General features: G+C 59.9%; 1 long non-coding RNA gene across 1 annotated transcript; it reads left to right on the top strand.

Moving 5' to 3' along the window:
* Positions 1 to 12,104: 12,104 nt before the first annotated feature.
* On the top strand, positions 12,105 to 13,805 carry LOC142411032 (uncharacterized). Its single transcript, XR_012776087.1, has 3 exons — positions 12,105 to 12,159; positions 12,346 to 12,440; positions 13,589 to 13,805. It is a non-coding gene; the product is annotated as an uncharacterized LOC142411032 (long non-coding RNA).
* The last annotated feature ends 837 nt before the right edge of the window (positions 13,806 to 14,642 follow it).

Raw genomic sequence — 14,642 nt, 5'->3', positions numbered from 1 at the left:
GCCAGCCACTCCCAGAGGCCTCTGCAACGGTGAAGGAAATGTTTGTTTGGATGCCAGCAGCACAAGTAGGAGCTATAAAGCCGGGTACGGTCACGGCGGTGCGTGGGGAACCTCCGCGGTCGCAGGCGGCAGCTCTGCGCAGATTTGCCGGGGCACGGCTTTATTTTAATAAAAAGCTAAATTGAAAAACGTTGTTCGAAAGGCTGTTCCAGATCTAGAGGGAAATAACTCCGTTTCAGAGCTGATGAAGCCAAAATGTGTTTTGGTTCTTTCCACTTTTGGAAGAACTGTCGATAGTTTTGTTTTTTTTTCTCTTGCTCTTTCTCCTTTCCTCTCCCTCATATGATTATTCAATTTGCCATGAAAGCTGGGACCAAACCAAAACCTCAGTGCCAAAACCTCCGCACTTGGAGAACATTTGGACCCCGACCTGGACCTTAAATTACATCTTGCACATGGCCCCAGCCGCGTTGGATTGAAGTCCAAAATATACATGAGTTCCTGGTTGTCGAAACCCAGCGCTGGAGCGATCTGCTTTCTGCCTGGAGGTTTCCCTGTCTTCCCCAAACCCAGGCGAAAAAAATCCCGGTGCGCTGGAACGGTTTCCTCACGCGGGGACCTGCGGGTGCCAATGGGTGCTGCGGTGCCGGGGCGCGGGGCTGCCCCACGGCGCGGGGTGCGAGGGTCGTGGGTGCCCTTTGGGGTGTTTTGCACCGTTTCTGCCCCGGTGTGAAGGAGCTGGGGGTCCCTTTCCAGCGGGGTCGGGCAACCGCTCCCTCCTCGTCCCGTGGCCGGGTAGGAAACACCCTCTGCAGCCCAGGGGCCGAGCTGGCGTGGTGGGCGGCATGGGGACAGAGCAGCTCCTGCCAAAGCCTCCTCCCAGCAGGGAGATGGGGAGATACGGGCCTGGCACGGCTCGGCTCTGCCGTGGTGGATCTGGAAGCCCCGTGCACGTGTCCCGGAGCCCCGACAGCCAAACAGCTGGGTGCACCCCGCGAGCGTGACCCACTCTCCATCTGCAGTGAAGAGGGTGGGCGCTGGGTGCTGGTCCTTGGGGACGGTCCCCGAGGCATTGCTCGGTCGCCCAGCTCAGGAGGGGTCTGCGCTTGGCCAGAGACCCCTCAGCGATGGCCTGGCAGGATGAGGTAGGACCGGCAGCAGCTGCATGGGGATGCCCGAAGCCTCCGCTTGCGGCTGAACCCATGGACGCGCTGGGAGGAGTTGCAAGCCGTTCTGCCGGCAGTCTGAACGTCTCCCCTCCTTGCGCCAGGGAGAGCCGGCTTTGCTCCCCAACCTTCACACCGGCATTTCCCAGGGCTTTGAGCTGCCGAGGATTGTGCCAGCCTTGATGTGGTCACCAGGGCTCTGAAGGAGACCAGCATGCCCGGGGTCCCAACAGCACCCATCCCGCAGGCAAAACCCTCCTGGTGACAACTGCCTCCAGGCCTGGGTCCGTGGCAAACAAATGGAAAACACGGCAGGAGCAGAGGGGTCTCGGTGCAAAGCAAGGGCAAGGTGCTTGCTCCCCTGGTGACAACCAGCTGAGAAGACCCCTGGCCTCACGAAGAGGAGCCGGTGCCTGCTGCAGCCTCGATGCCACCAGCCGGGGCAACTCCCAGCACGTGGCCAAGGCAGCGGGATCAGCCTTTGCCATCTGCAGGATCCCCTTTGCCGTCAGCAGGATCCCTTTTGCCATCAGCAGGATCCCCTTTGCCATCTGCAGGGCTGCCCTCTCCATCCCCACCATCTCCCTCTCCGTCTGGTCTCCCTTTCCATGGGATCCCCATGGGACCTGAGGCACAGCCACCAGGGCTGTTCCGCTGGGCCCTCTCCTTTCCCACTTCAGTAATTTCCTTTTCCCCCCCCATTCCCACGTCTCTGCCTGCTCATTTTCATCAGACACAGCCCGTAAACGAGACACATCTTCCTCTTGCGGAGCCCATGACCAGAGAGCTCTTGGCCTCATTTTAGCAGTACAAGGTGTTCCAGTGATTATTACCCCTAAATAATGTGGTTTAACAATTAACAGCTTGTTTAAACAGTATTTGCATTTTCCTGCTACTGAACAGGAGACTTTAATCTCTGCACACAAACAGCGTCTTGTCGGGACAAGCTGCGGGATCTCGGGGCTGCGGTGCACCCGTCCTCTCCCCGGCTTGCTGCCCCTCTGCGGGGTTTCACCGTAAATCACCGCGGCATTGCCGAGACCCGCGGCGTCAGCCCCGCACGCTCGGGTTCAGCCGGTGCCGGTGTCGAGGGGCCGGCAGGGCTCGGCACGGCCCCGGCACGGTGGGTCGGACGGCGCGGTGCGGCTGGTGCCGGGCGACAGTGCAGCCAGCTCCTCCGCTCCGCCGGTCCTCGGGCTCCTTTGAATGAGCTCGCTTCAATTATCTCTAATTACACGCGGTGTATCAGAAGGCAGACTGCTTTGAACCTGAAAGAGAATTTGTGCCGTTTCCAGGTGCAGAGCAGCAAGCCGCCCCAGCCACATGAAAAGTTGATATTTCTGGAACTATTAAAGAAGTGTCTTTTAATGATTTAATAAAATAGCCGGCGTAGCAACGCATCCTCTCAGATGTCAAAACCCCAATGCAATCAACCATCGCTCTGAGGACCGGCTCCCTCAGATGCATCATCAGGGAATGATTTCCCCAGGCAGCCTGGGACGCCTGCAGGGAGGGAGCCGAAAGGGACCCGAGGAGGGTCGTTGCCGCTCGCCGGCTCCGGCTGGGGCAGCCGCTCGTGGCCGCTGGCTTGGCGTGGCCGTGGTCAAAGCTCGCCCTGCTCCATCCCCGAGCGCGCGGCTGCGGCGTGCGTAGAGAGGAGAGAGCCGCGGTGCATCTGAAGGCGTAAGAGCGGGGCGATAGTCCTATTTATTTTGAGGATGCCCGGTGACCTTTTAGCAGGCAACGCAGATAAATGCTGAGCCAGGCGGCATTGTTCTCTCTTAAAACCAAGAAATAGAAACATTAATCATCTAACCAGTCATTTATCATGGTTTGGGGGCATTAATTTGATGGTATGTCATTTCCCATTTGGTTTGTGTGTTGTGGAGGTTGCATTCAAAACACTTTCAATTAGATGTAACTAATGATATAGCGCTATTTTAAGCACCGATGAGCCCTTGCAGCAGGAGGTTGCTGCGACCGACGCAGCCCTCGGAGCGGCCAGCACTGACGCGGGTTGGGAGCGGGGGGACGATCGGGCCTCCCTTGCTGGAGGACGAGCCACCGCCAGCCTCCCCGGGCTGCCGGGCTGCCGGGACGTGGGGCCGCAACCTCACGTGGCACGGGGCTCCCACCCCACGCCCGAAAAATCGTGAACCCCCCCCGAGGCCGTGGGTTCCCCCGTTCCTCCTTCACCCCAGGCGGTCGGTGGGCTCGTGCAGGCAAACCCGGGAGAAGTTTGCTCGGTGCCCGAGAACCACGTTTCCCTCCTACTCAACAACCAGCTCATAGGTGCCGGGCTGGCGTTCCTCATCACGGCGATCCCTTCACCTCGGGGGTTTGCTTGTAACGCAGACGTCGTGGGAGCGTCCTGGACCACGTCTGCCTCGCAGCTGCCCGGGCAAGGGAGGGCCGAGGCGTGCAGCCGTCGGGTCCGGCTTTGTCCTGGGGGTCCACGACTTGATGGGGGCTGCAGATGGACCAGGACGTGCTGGGGAAGGGGACAGGGGGTATGTATGAGCAACCGGGGACCTCCTTTCCCGTGGGAGCCTGAGCAGACGTCTGGGGATGCTGCAGTACTGAGGGTCAAACAAGACTTTGGAGCAGAGTGAGCCGGGAGTTTGGATCAGCACCGGGCAGACAGCGCTTGACCCTCCTCCTCCTCCTCCTCCTCATGCATCCACTGCATGAAGCCAGGCAGACCACAACGCCCACACCAAAGACGTCCAAAGGAGAGCGAGACCTCTGAGGAGGTAGTCCCTGTGCAGGGAAGCACCCCGCCGGCTCGGAGACGAGCGTGCCGCAGCCGTGGGCACCGTGCTGCTGTGGTCTCGCAGAGGAGTCCCGGCCTGGCCCCGGGCCAGGGCCTGAGCCTGAGCACCGGCTGAGCTGTGGCCCGGTGATTAGGTGTGGGTTTGGTTCCTGGCTCGGCCGTGGATTTGTTGCGCAACTGGGGTGAAGCACGTAACCTCCCGCCTCGCTCGTTTGACTTTAGAGAGCTGTTAAGTCTCTGAATGGAAAAGCACCCCTTAATGACACGTGTTATTAATGGTTGCTCGGGGAGTAATAGCAGAGCTGGGCAGATCAGAGGAGCAAACAGCTCTGTCATCCCACCTCGGAGCTGGCCTGCAACACCCTTATCTTTCCCAGACTGCGGCAGCTCCTGAGCAAAGGCTGCCCATGGTGCCAAATTGCACAGCGAAGCAGGCAAACACTCATTAGGTGCTAGGTGGAGCCTACCAAACCCATACTCAAGGGCCACCTAGACCACAGCAAAGCCGGGCTGCAGCATCGGTCTGAGCTGTCAGCACAAAGCAGAAGGAGCCGCGTTACCACAGGTCGAAGTCAGAGCTTTGCTGTGCCTTGGGGAAAAATCTCTCGCCGGGAGAAAAGCAAGCACCTACCCTGCAGCCATGAATGCAACACACCCTTCCCACCACGGCAAGACGTAATGCTCTCTAATGCTCACTAGAAAGTCCTGTCTCCTAAAGACCTGCTCCAAAGCAACCCAGGGAAAGGCAATTGCTGCCCTTTTGGAGAGGTGGATGATTTACTCCACTGCCTGGAATGATTCATTTGGAGTTGGTCTGGTCTGTTTGGTCAGGGCCGTTTTACAGGCTGGGCTCTCGGTTCACGGGGCAGCATCACCTCGGGAGCCCTGGACGTGGCAGCTCTGAGTTTCTTCCGATACGGGTGCACGGTGGGTGCCGGAGGGACTGCCCATCTCCCGTGCCGGAGACCCTCGAGCATCCCCGTATCCCTGGGCAAGCGAGAGAACCGAGGAAGAGGGAACGATCCCAACAGACATTTGACCTTCCCCGTCCGAAGGCTTTGTCAACACGGAGAAACTTCCTGGAAGAGATGTTGCAGAATAAGCTGTTCTGGTGAGCTGTTCGAGGCAGAGAAACCCTCATTCCCTTTTGCAGGCTGGAGAGCCTTTAAAAAAACAAAACAAAGTAAATTGCACATGTGTCTTGCACCAGCTTCTGGCTTTTGCATGGGAAATGCGGCCGAGACGATGGCTTTGAATAACAAGAGATGCTGTCCCTGGCTGTGGGAAGGCATCCTGCCCCGGCTCGAAACACCACGCTGACGCTGGCCGGGCTGGAAATCCCATCTGAGCTCAGCCCGGAGCCGGGCTGGGAGGACACCGGCTTCCCCCCGCCGCCCCCCGGGTCTCTGCCGAGCCGCCCCGCTCGGGCGAGGGAAGGGGCAAATGGGCTCCTGCCCACCTCCACTCTTGCAACCGAGGCTGAGCTCTGTTTTGGGGTGCAGGCTGGTGTCGGTGCAGGGCTGCACCCCAGCAGTCATTCCCGTGGCTTTTCCCCCAGGAACTGAAGCACCCCTGGGCTGCCTCCGTGGCGGGGAGAGCCGGACCGGGGCCGTGCCCCACGCTCAGCACCGGAGCTGCCCCTCTCCCATGGGCCCGGCAGCAGGCAGGTGCCTGCGGCAAAGCCCCCCCCAGGGAAAACACCGCCGGCTCCCGCTCCTCCGCAGCCGGGCAGCTCGCCTGCGTGGGGCCGACAGCTCGCCTGCGTGGGGCCGACACGGCTGCTTGCTGACCCCGCTCCCCCAGCGCCTTTCCGAGGGCATGCTGGCGAGGCTGCGCTCCTTCGGGACGCCACAGTAATGCTTCTGTTATTCACAAACCCCACGCTGTTGTATTTTCGCCCCAGCTCCAGGCAGTGGCCTGGCTGTCTATAAAGAGCGTGAAGCCCTTCTAAAACTTTCCGGCTAGCTGACAAAGTCCTCCGTGATGTAGCGGTCCCAAGTATTTGCTTGATCTTCTGTTGCCACACATTCTTCCGAGAACAAACCCGCACAGCAACGCGCGCACGTCATTCTCCTCCGGAGAGCTGGCTGCTTTTCTCCGGTTATAAACCAAAGCTGACAAGTGTCAGACCTCCTGCCAAATTCGCTCTGACTGGCATTCTCATGAGTGTTGGTCAAACAGTAAAATCCATTCATTTGTCTAAAAGCAAACCCACAACATTCTCCTTGTCTCGGGCTGGGACAAAGTCTGTGCCTGTCTGCTCCCAGCTCCCTTCCAGTGATGGCAGCGGGCATCGCCCCCTCCTAACCCCGCAGCCGGCGCGAGGACGGGCTCTGCGGGGTGGCACGGCCGTGGCCCCGGCCCCCCCAGCCGCTGCTTGGTGGGGAAGGTTTAAGACAGACCCCTAGCAAAGCAGGAAAGCTAAAGCCTGGGAGTTAGTCGAGGCAGGGAGGGTGGGAGGCGGCGAGGCTGATGCTCTAGCCGGGCTCGGCTCTGCAAGCACCAGGCTTGGTCGCCTCCATCCTCCAGCGGTGCCAGCCCCAGCACCATGTCCCCATCCCCAGGTCCCGCCTTTGTCCCCACGGGTCCTGGGAGGCTTCGTTGTCCCCGGCCACGGCACACGGCAGCGAGCGGCTTGGCCGACTCTGCGTGGACCGCTGTGTTTCTGGCTGACGGCAGCATCAGGGCTTGCCGCTCGGATTGACGTGCGTGCGTACGCTCTTCGTGTTTGATTAAATGCTTCCGAGGAGGGAGATGCTTCATTTCCAGACGAGCAACAGATTGAGCAACAGAAGCATCTCTCTCTGTTGTGGAGCCTTCAGGAAACTGTGGGTATTTTTTTCTTTTTTTTTTTTAAAGACGTTGGAGATGTGCTGGGAGGAAAGCGGAAAACACAGGGCGAGCGTCGTGCAAACCTGGCAGCTCCTGTGAACAGCTTGTGCTCAGCGTTCAGCCGGGATAAGTGACGGCTTTGAAGGCCGGGCACGAGTGCCGCTGCTCCGGAGCCGCTTGGAGCCGGGTGCCCTCAGCCGGGGATGGGCACAGCCCCGGGGGGGTGCAGCCGCCCCGCTCGGGCCGGCTGGAGGAGAGGAGGCCTGGGCAGCCCCTGGGGCAGCCTCTAAATAAAGGCTCATCCTGCAAGAGGGAAACTGCTGGCCGCCCGCAGCGGAGCTAATGGGCTCCCGGGGAAGGGAGCATCCCTCAGCCCGGGCAGCTTTTGGGACAAGCCCTCTGCAGAGCAATGCCATGTTTTATTGGGGGTGACGGGCGGCCCCTTCATCTTCCACCTCTTCCATTTGCGTCTTGCTTTGATGAAATTTCTCACGTCCTACGTAATTGTCGGTCCCTTTGCTGAGAGCCCAACGCTGCGCCTTGCCAGGGCAAAACGAGCCCTTTGTGGAACCCCCGGCTCCCCGCTGGCTCCTTCCCGGGGCTGGAGAGCACAAGGCAGCCCGGCTGCACAATGCTGGAGCCCCGCCAGCACATCGGGGCATCCCAAACCAGCCCCCCGCTGCGCCTGGCATCCCACGCGGGTGGTACGGGGAGACGGGATCCCCCCGCTGAGCAGGGCTGTGCCGGGGATGGGGGGGCCCTGCTGGCAGCCCCCCGCCCGGGGGCCGGGGGCTCTGACCCCTTCCTCTGAGCAGGAGATGCTCCAGGGTGGGAGACGGGGGGTACCCAGGCTGTGCGGGGCCCTTCGGAGAGTCACACGCCGGGTCTCGGCCAGCGTTGGCTGCGGAAGAGCAGGTACCTGCATAAAGGAAAGCTTTGATTTCAGAGCTGCAGGGAGACCGGCCCAGTGGCTCTGAAATCAAAATTGTCCTTGACACAGGGCCCCGCTCTTCTGCAGCCGTCGGCTCAGCCCGGCCCGTGGTGGGTCGGGGGGCTCTGAGGACGCTGCACCTCGCTGCGGGCTGCGTGGGAACCGAAAGGTCCCCAGCACCTTTCCTGGGGACTCCTGGGCTTCTGGACAGCTCAGAAGTTATCACTTCTCGAATGCTGAGAGCTCACTGCTCTAGCACAAGCACACGATTTAGAGTCGGGCTATAAAGCATGGTTTAATTAGCTGAGGAGCGGGGCGCGCTGGGATGGCGGGGTGCTGGCAGCCACCTCCTGCCCACCAGCGGGAGGGAAAGAGCCCCGTCTCCACGACAGACAGCAGTGCTGGCTTTGGGCGAGCGGTGGGACCGCTGCCACGGGCTTGTACAGTCATTATTCCTCCAAAGAGAGACCACAAAATAGCTCCTACCCAGCAGATACTTGCTGCAACTGAAACCAGTCCCCAGCTATTGCTGAAACCCGTTCGAGGCTGAGCCCCAGACAAATGCGCGCGGCTCTCGTGTATCAGTGGTGAATGTCTTCCTGTTTAAAAGCTCTCAAAATCGCAGGGGTAGCTTGTTTTGACATTTGATTAGCCACAGAGAACAACTTGAGAGTGCTTGAGTGAGTGAGTGAGCAAACTCAGGAGCAATCCTGGTGCTGAATGCTCCGGCCTGTTAGCGATAGAGGCGTATCGGGCAGGGGAGGTGGGCACGGCTCCAGGGGGAAGATAAGTGGGCTGCTGGGAGAGACGAACGCGAGGAGAGGAAGTGGTGAGTGAAGTCAGCTGAAAACAGTTTCTTTTGCTCGCTCTGACTCATAAATTTCATTAGTACCCGGCTTTGCTCGGGAGCGAGCGGAGCCGTGCAGATCTCCATCGCCCCGGCTCCGTGCGGAGCCCTGCGCTGCCGGAGGGGGGACCCGGGGGGATGGAGCCCCACCGGCGGCGAGCGCTTCGGCTGCAAGTAACCCCCCTGCCCCTGCTGATGGGGGCCCGAGCGGGTCTGTGAGCAGCAAGGGTGCCCCGCTGCTCCTCTTGCTGGTGCCGCTGTGATGCTGGTGCCGGAGCCCCGGGTGGGAGAGCGGCTCCCGGGACGGGGACGTGCGGGAAGGGGCTGCAGGGCAGCGGGGGGGGGCTGGGGGGGTGCAGGACGGGCAGAGCCCGGCCAGGCCATCGCTGGCAGCCGCGCTCCCGCAGCCCCAGCACTCATGAACTCGCAGGGGTTTGGTGTTTGGTTTGGGTTTTTTTTGTTTTTTTTTTTTTTTTTTTTTTTTCCCCAGACCTAAAACATGTTGTGTCAGGTTGGTCATGACACTGCAGGGCTGTTTTCCTTTCCCTTGCTATCACTGCTATCAAGTAGGAGTTAACAGCTCTTGTTTATACAATGACTATCTGGCCAGAGGCTGATTTAATACCTCCCACTTCTTTTAAGTGCAAATAGACTCTAATGTGTGTATTAGGCTACTTGAATGGCTGTTCTGGTGAAATACTCGCTTTCCAAATAACTTATCTGCAGTTAATGCTGGGGAGAGGAGAAGAGCAAGCTTCTTTAGAATTTAGCAATAATAAAAAGAAAACAATCCGTTTAATATTTTCCTCTTTCCTTGGCTAAGCCTTTAGTCACACCGAGCCTTGCTGGGTTTTCACAGGTAGAGTCCTATAATGGTTTATGGGCCGCAGCCCTGATTCAGCAACTTGCTTGTGAACATCCCCAGGCCTGAGCCCAACAGCTATGGCAGGCGATGCCGCATCCGAGGACGCGGAGCTTCGCAGCGAGGCTGCCGTCGCCCCGCTTCCCACCCGGCGCGGATGCCAGCCCCGTGCCGCCGCCGTCCCGCATCCCTCCCGGTCCCCGAGCCACTTGCTCCGGGCTGGAGCGTGGCCACCGGCGGGGTGGGAGCAGTAGCCGTGCTGCGCAGGCAGCCGTCTGCAGCCGCACTTGGCAGGAGAGACAAAGAGTAATATCATCCCTGAGCGAAACTGCAGAGTTTCTGCTGAGTCACAGTCATCAGGGAATGGGGAGAGCAATTACAGACGAAAACTGGGAAGGCATCCCAAACAAATTGGTTATAATTAACAAGTAGAAGAATAACACCAGTAATACCATTAGCAGGCCCAAAAGCCATTTGCAATATAATATCTATAATTAGACAGTATACAGCAAAAGCCTGGGCTGAGCTGCTCGCCCCGGGAAGGGAGGGCAGGTGAGCGTGGGGAGCAGAGTGCCCGCGGTCCAGGCTCTGGAGGCAGCGAGCATCCGCGAGCACCTGCGAGCGAGCTGGCCCCGGCTCTGGGGACCGGGGAGGCTCCACGGGCACAGCCGAGCCTGCCCTCCCTGCCGAGAGCGGCCAGGCTCTCCTCTCCCTCCTCCATCCGGGGTGCAGCCTGGCATTCAATACAAATAAGTGCAGGGTGTTGCTATCCCGGGAGCCGATGCGGTGCCGGAGCCCCGGCGCAAGCAGTGCTGGTTGAGCGAGCGAGGCCAGCGCTGCTCCGGGTGCAGGGGCTCTGCACCCATCCTCTGCTGAAGCACAGCTCCGGCCCCGGCTGTGCTCAGCCAAGGGGTCCCTGCGTGCCGGGGAGCTGGGGCGGTGCTGGGGCGGGATGCGGGCAGGGGTCAGGGAGGCAGGCAGGGGCAGGGAACGCTGCTTCCCTGCCTGCAAAGAGCCCTCCGATGCCCTGTTTTCCTCATCAGGGTTTGGACACCGGCGAGTTGTGTGATGGAGCCGGCAGTGCCAGAGCTGCTGGGTTTGGACCTGAGCTGCAGCCGGGTCCTGTTAGCAAGTCCTGGGCCCCATCCCTTCACCAGCTCCTCGGGTTGGTCCCAACCTCTTGGCCAAAACTTTGCAAATAAGCGGATGGGCCGAGGCTTTCCTGGCAGGTGGCACGCCGGCTCCCAGCCTGGGTCTGGCTCTTCTGAGCTGCCCCTGCTGCCGGGAGGGTCCTGGGGCTCTCCCCTCCCTCCCTCTCTCCCTCCCTCCGGCACCGTTCGCGATTGTCTGCAGAAATGCTCCCTGCCACGGGGACCTGGACGTGGGTCCCCCGGCTCTGGTGAGAGCTCAGAGGTTACGAGGTCTTCTGCGGGAAACACGCCTCGGACCTCGAGGAAGGTCCATAGCACGTGCTTGTGAAAAACCAATGTTGCTGCTGCCCCTGGCTGTACCCTTTACCCACCTCCTCACACCTCCCATCCCAAGTATAGGGGGACAGGGAAAAAAAATTTTGCTTGTGAGGCTCAGGCCGTTGTTCGGTGCTGGGAGGAGTTTGCAGCAGGTCCCGAGCAGGTTCGCTGCCTCCTGGGCAGCCCCCGGCCCCGGCTGCTGCAGCCCGGAGGTGCTGGGCTGGGCGGCGCAGGGATTGCTCAAGCAAATCCCGTGGATGAGGGTGAGGTCAATGGGAGTTTTGCTTGTGAAAGGACGGGGTAATCGGGGCCTGTTGTGGCAACACCAGCAACCGACGCTCTTCCCGTCCGCCTGCGTGCCGGGCTGTCGAGGCTCGGAAACCTCCCGGCAGCTTCTCGGTGGTGCTGGCTGTGGATGTGCGGAGCGGGCGCGCGTGGCCACGGAGGGCAACAGCCATCGCCACCGCTGCCTGCTCCTGCCGCCGGCCCAAAGCACCCCGGCACGGTGCTTTCTTTTTGTTTTTAATTGCTGTGGAGCGGAGAGAAAAGTCATAGCTCAGAAGTTCTGCTGAGGTGTTTGAGGAGGAGTGCTGCGTTCGCAGCCTCGGGTCAAGGCTCCGACCCGTACATCAGGAATTCAGGCCCCTTCCTGCAGGAGGGACCCGCGCTCCTCTGCCTTTCTACGGGTTTGCGCGGGTGCGTTTTTCCACCCGGAGCCCCAAGATTTGCTCCGAAGAGGAAAAAAGGAGAAACTGGGAAAGCTCAAAGCCAGAGCACGGTCTGTTGTGCAGGTATTGGCTCGGGCTGGCTTCGGGTGCCCAGAGCATCGCTAGCTGGAACACCCAAAACCAAAAGAGGCTTTTGCTGTCCCCAGCCCCGCGGGGGATGCTGGTGCCAGAAGCAGTTGCAGGATTGAACCCTTTCTTGCCTGGGGGGGGGGGGGGGGGGGGCTGTAAAACCTTACTGCCAAGAGCAGATAAAACCGAGCTTCCCCACAAAGCAAAATAAACTTGCTGATAGCTCTCCTGGCTCTCCGTGGTCGGTCATTAGTATGCGTTTCACTGCCTTCCCAGCTCTGAAATCCTTGTTTAGATAAACTTGAAAGCTAAAGGAAATTTGGCAGGCAGGGTCCTGCCCTGTGCGGAGGGCAGATAGTGTCACCTGAAATGTAAACACAGGCTATTGACTGGGGCCGGGACCGGCTTGTCAACGATAAAGCCACCTCTCGGGGCGGCTGCCGTCACGCTGCCACGCACCGGCAGCGCCGCTGGCGCGGTGGGTGAGTTCAGCCGGTCACGGCGGGCAGGGGATGAGGTGGGAACAGAGGGTGGGTGTGCATCCGTGTGCACGCGTGTGTGCGCCTGTGTGCACGTGTATGTGTGCATGTGTGCGTGTGTGTGTGTGCGCGCGCCTGTGCGCACAGGTTTCTCCTCTTTCCCCCGCCGCCTTCTCTGCACCCTAACAGCAAATCCATGTGGCCTGACGGAGCGGTGCTAAAGCCACAGCCAGCCTCTTTTCCAGGATCCACGGGACACACAGCGTATGAAGGGGAGAAAAAAAGTACAGGGGGGAAAAAAAATGCATTTCCTGTCCCCGGCGTTTTGGACCCGTTTCCCTGCCGGGACGGTGAGCTGGGTGACCGTGGCTGTGCAGATGTTCGGACCCGGCCAGCTGCAATAAACCTTATCCTGCAGGTTTCTTTCTCCCCTGCTCCCTACAGCCATACCACGGCCCCAGGCCGGCCGGCCCCTGGGAGCGGGGCTGCAAAGGGGCTGTGTGCACCCACCGAGGGCCGGGGACCGGGACGTGGGGCCGCTGGGGCCAGCCGGGGGTGGCCGATGCAGGAGCATCGACCGTGGGAGGGTGGGGTGCAGCGGCTCTTCCCCCGCAGAGGCCGTTTGGGAAAGGGAAGGGCAGCTGAGACGGTTTCCCCAAAAGGGCAGCATCGCGGTGGGGACGGCAGGGTGTCACAACACCCCGTGCCCAGAAGCCCAGCCCGAGGTTTCTCCCCAGACAGGGTGGATGAGGACATCTCCTGTTTCCTTTCCCCTGGCCGTGAGACCTCGCAGGGTGCCACGGCTGCAAGCCCGCAGCACGCCCGGGCACCCCGGCACCACAGCACAGGGGATGGGCACATCTTGGCCAAAACCACTCTCGGGACCGGTGACCTCCTAAGGGAGGGATCACCGCATCGCCCCGAAGGACCCCAATGCCTCCTGCGCTCTGCTCACCCCATGGCTCCACCGCCACGTCCTCACGGGGACCTGCCCTTTGCAGGCGCCCAAACAACGTGCACGGGGCTGCACGGGGCCGCTGGCCTCCGCCGAGCAACCCCAGAGCCCTCGTCCTCATCCTCATCCTCACCTGGTGGTGGTGGTTGCCCCAGCTCGGGCAGCAGCACCAAGGTGCCTCCTTCCTTGCCTCCCTCCTGCCCCGCGTTGCCCACGGAGGAGGGATGCGACGTCCCCGGTCTGCGGTGACAAAGGCATCACGCGCAGCACGCGGAGAGGAGACGGTGCCTTCTCCCACTGAGGCTTTTTCTAAGATCGTTAAGAAAAAACCTCAGAAAAAGAAAACTAACTTATGGGAAAAGATCACGGTTTATAATTGGGATGTGCAAATATCAATTTAAGTAGATTTTAAATCAATATGAACCAGAACGTTTCCTTTCACCCCTAATAGTTCTTTCTTTTTTTTTTTTCAACCAGGTGAGTTTTAATAAGCTAAAATAAAACATCTGCTATTTCAGTACAGTCCTAGCGTGAGGAATATCAATTAACGAGAGGCATTCTCAGTCGTTTGAGTTCACCACAACAGCGCTGGAGCTACGGCTAGATGGGAATGTGAAGAAAATTACAACCTTTTCGGGGAAACCATTAAATAAAAATCAGAATTTCTCCATAAGTACCACTGAGGGAGGGAAGCAGCCCATCTAATGTGTTCTATTTTGAGCAATGAAATGAATTTTCAGTGCAAAACCGCTGCTTTCCCTTCCTCTCGCCATGTCCCCGTGTCCACTGAATTAGGCCCCAGAAAGCCCCTCGGGCCGAGGGTCTGGCTCAGCCCCACCGCAGGAATCACCCCATTTTTGGCACTTTTCTTTCCCGGCTCAGTTTGGTGCAGAGGGGGGATCAAGGGGGGATGCGAGCACGCAGCAGAAGGCGCGGGCTTGCAGGGGCTCAGCACCCAGCAGCACCAAACCCGGACCCGTGCCGCTGCAGCTACAGGGGTAGCAGGAACCCGCCGGGGGGGAAGACAAATTAACCTTCCCCAGCCATGAAAAATTAACGCATATCTGCAAACCCAAGAGCAAGCGCTGAGGCCAAAGTGCAGCGATTTGGAGAATTATCACAGATCACTCCATCCTTCCATCAGCCTGCGGGAAGCCTCGGCAGCTCCGGCAGCCTGCCGCCGTGCCGGGGCAGCGAGGAGGGGCAGCGTGGTGAGGAAGGGCGGTGTGGTGAGGAAGGGCAGCGTGGTGAGGAAGGGCAGCGTGGTGAGGAAGGGCAGCGTGTGTCCCATCCCCAAAGGCCTCGTGGACAGGAGGATTTTCAGGTGCTGCTGCCTTTGCATTGCAATCCTGCTGGGACCGACGGGAGCGTGTGACACCGGGAGCACCGGTCACGTTTCTCCACCAAACAGATGTTGCCTCGGATGTACTCGGCAGAACGAACTGCCAGAGAGAGCGCTTAGTGCCGGTGTCACCGCTAATATTGCCAGGGTTCCTAGCTGCCATTAATTTTTGCTGTTCCTCCGGGTGCA

This window comes from Mycteria americana, chromosome 6 (assembly GCF_035582795.1).
Source record: "Mycteria americana isolate JAX WOST 10 ecotype Jacksonville Zoo and Gardens chromosome 6, USCA_MyAme_1.0, whole genome shotgun sequence".
Taxonomy (NCBI): domain Eukaryota; kingdom Metazoa; phylum Chordata; class Aves; order Ciconiiformes; family Ciconiidae; genus Mycteria; species Mycteria americana.
Note: the sequence above shows the minus strand (reverse complement) of the source record. Positions and strands in the feature narration are given on the sequence as shown.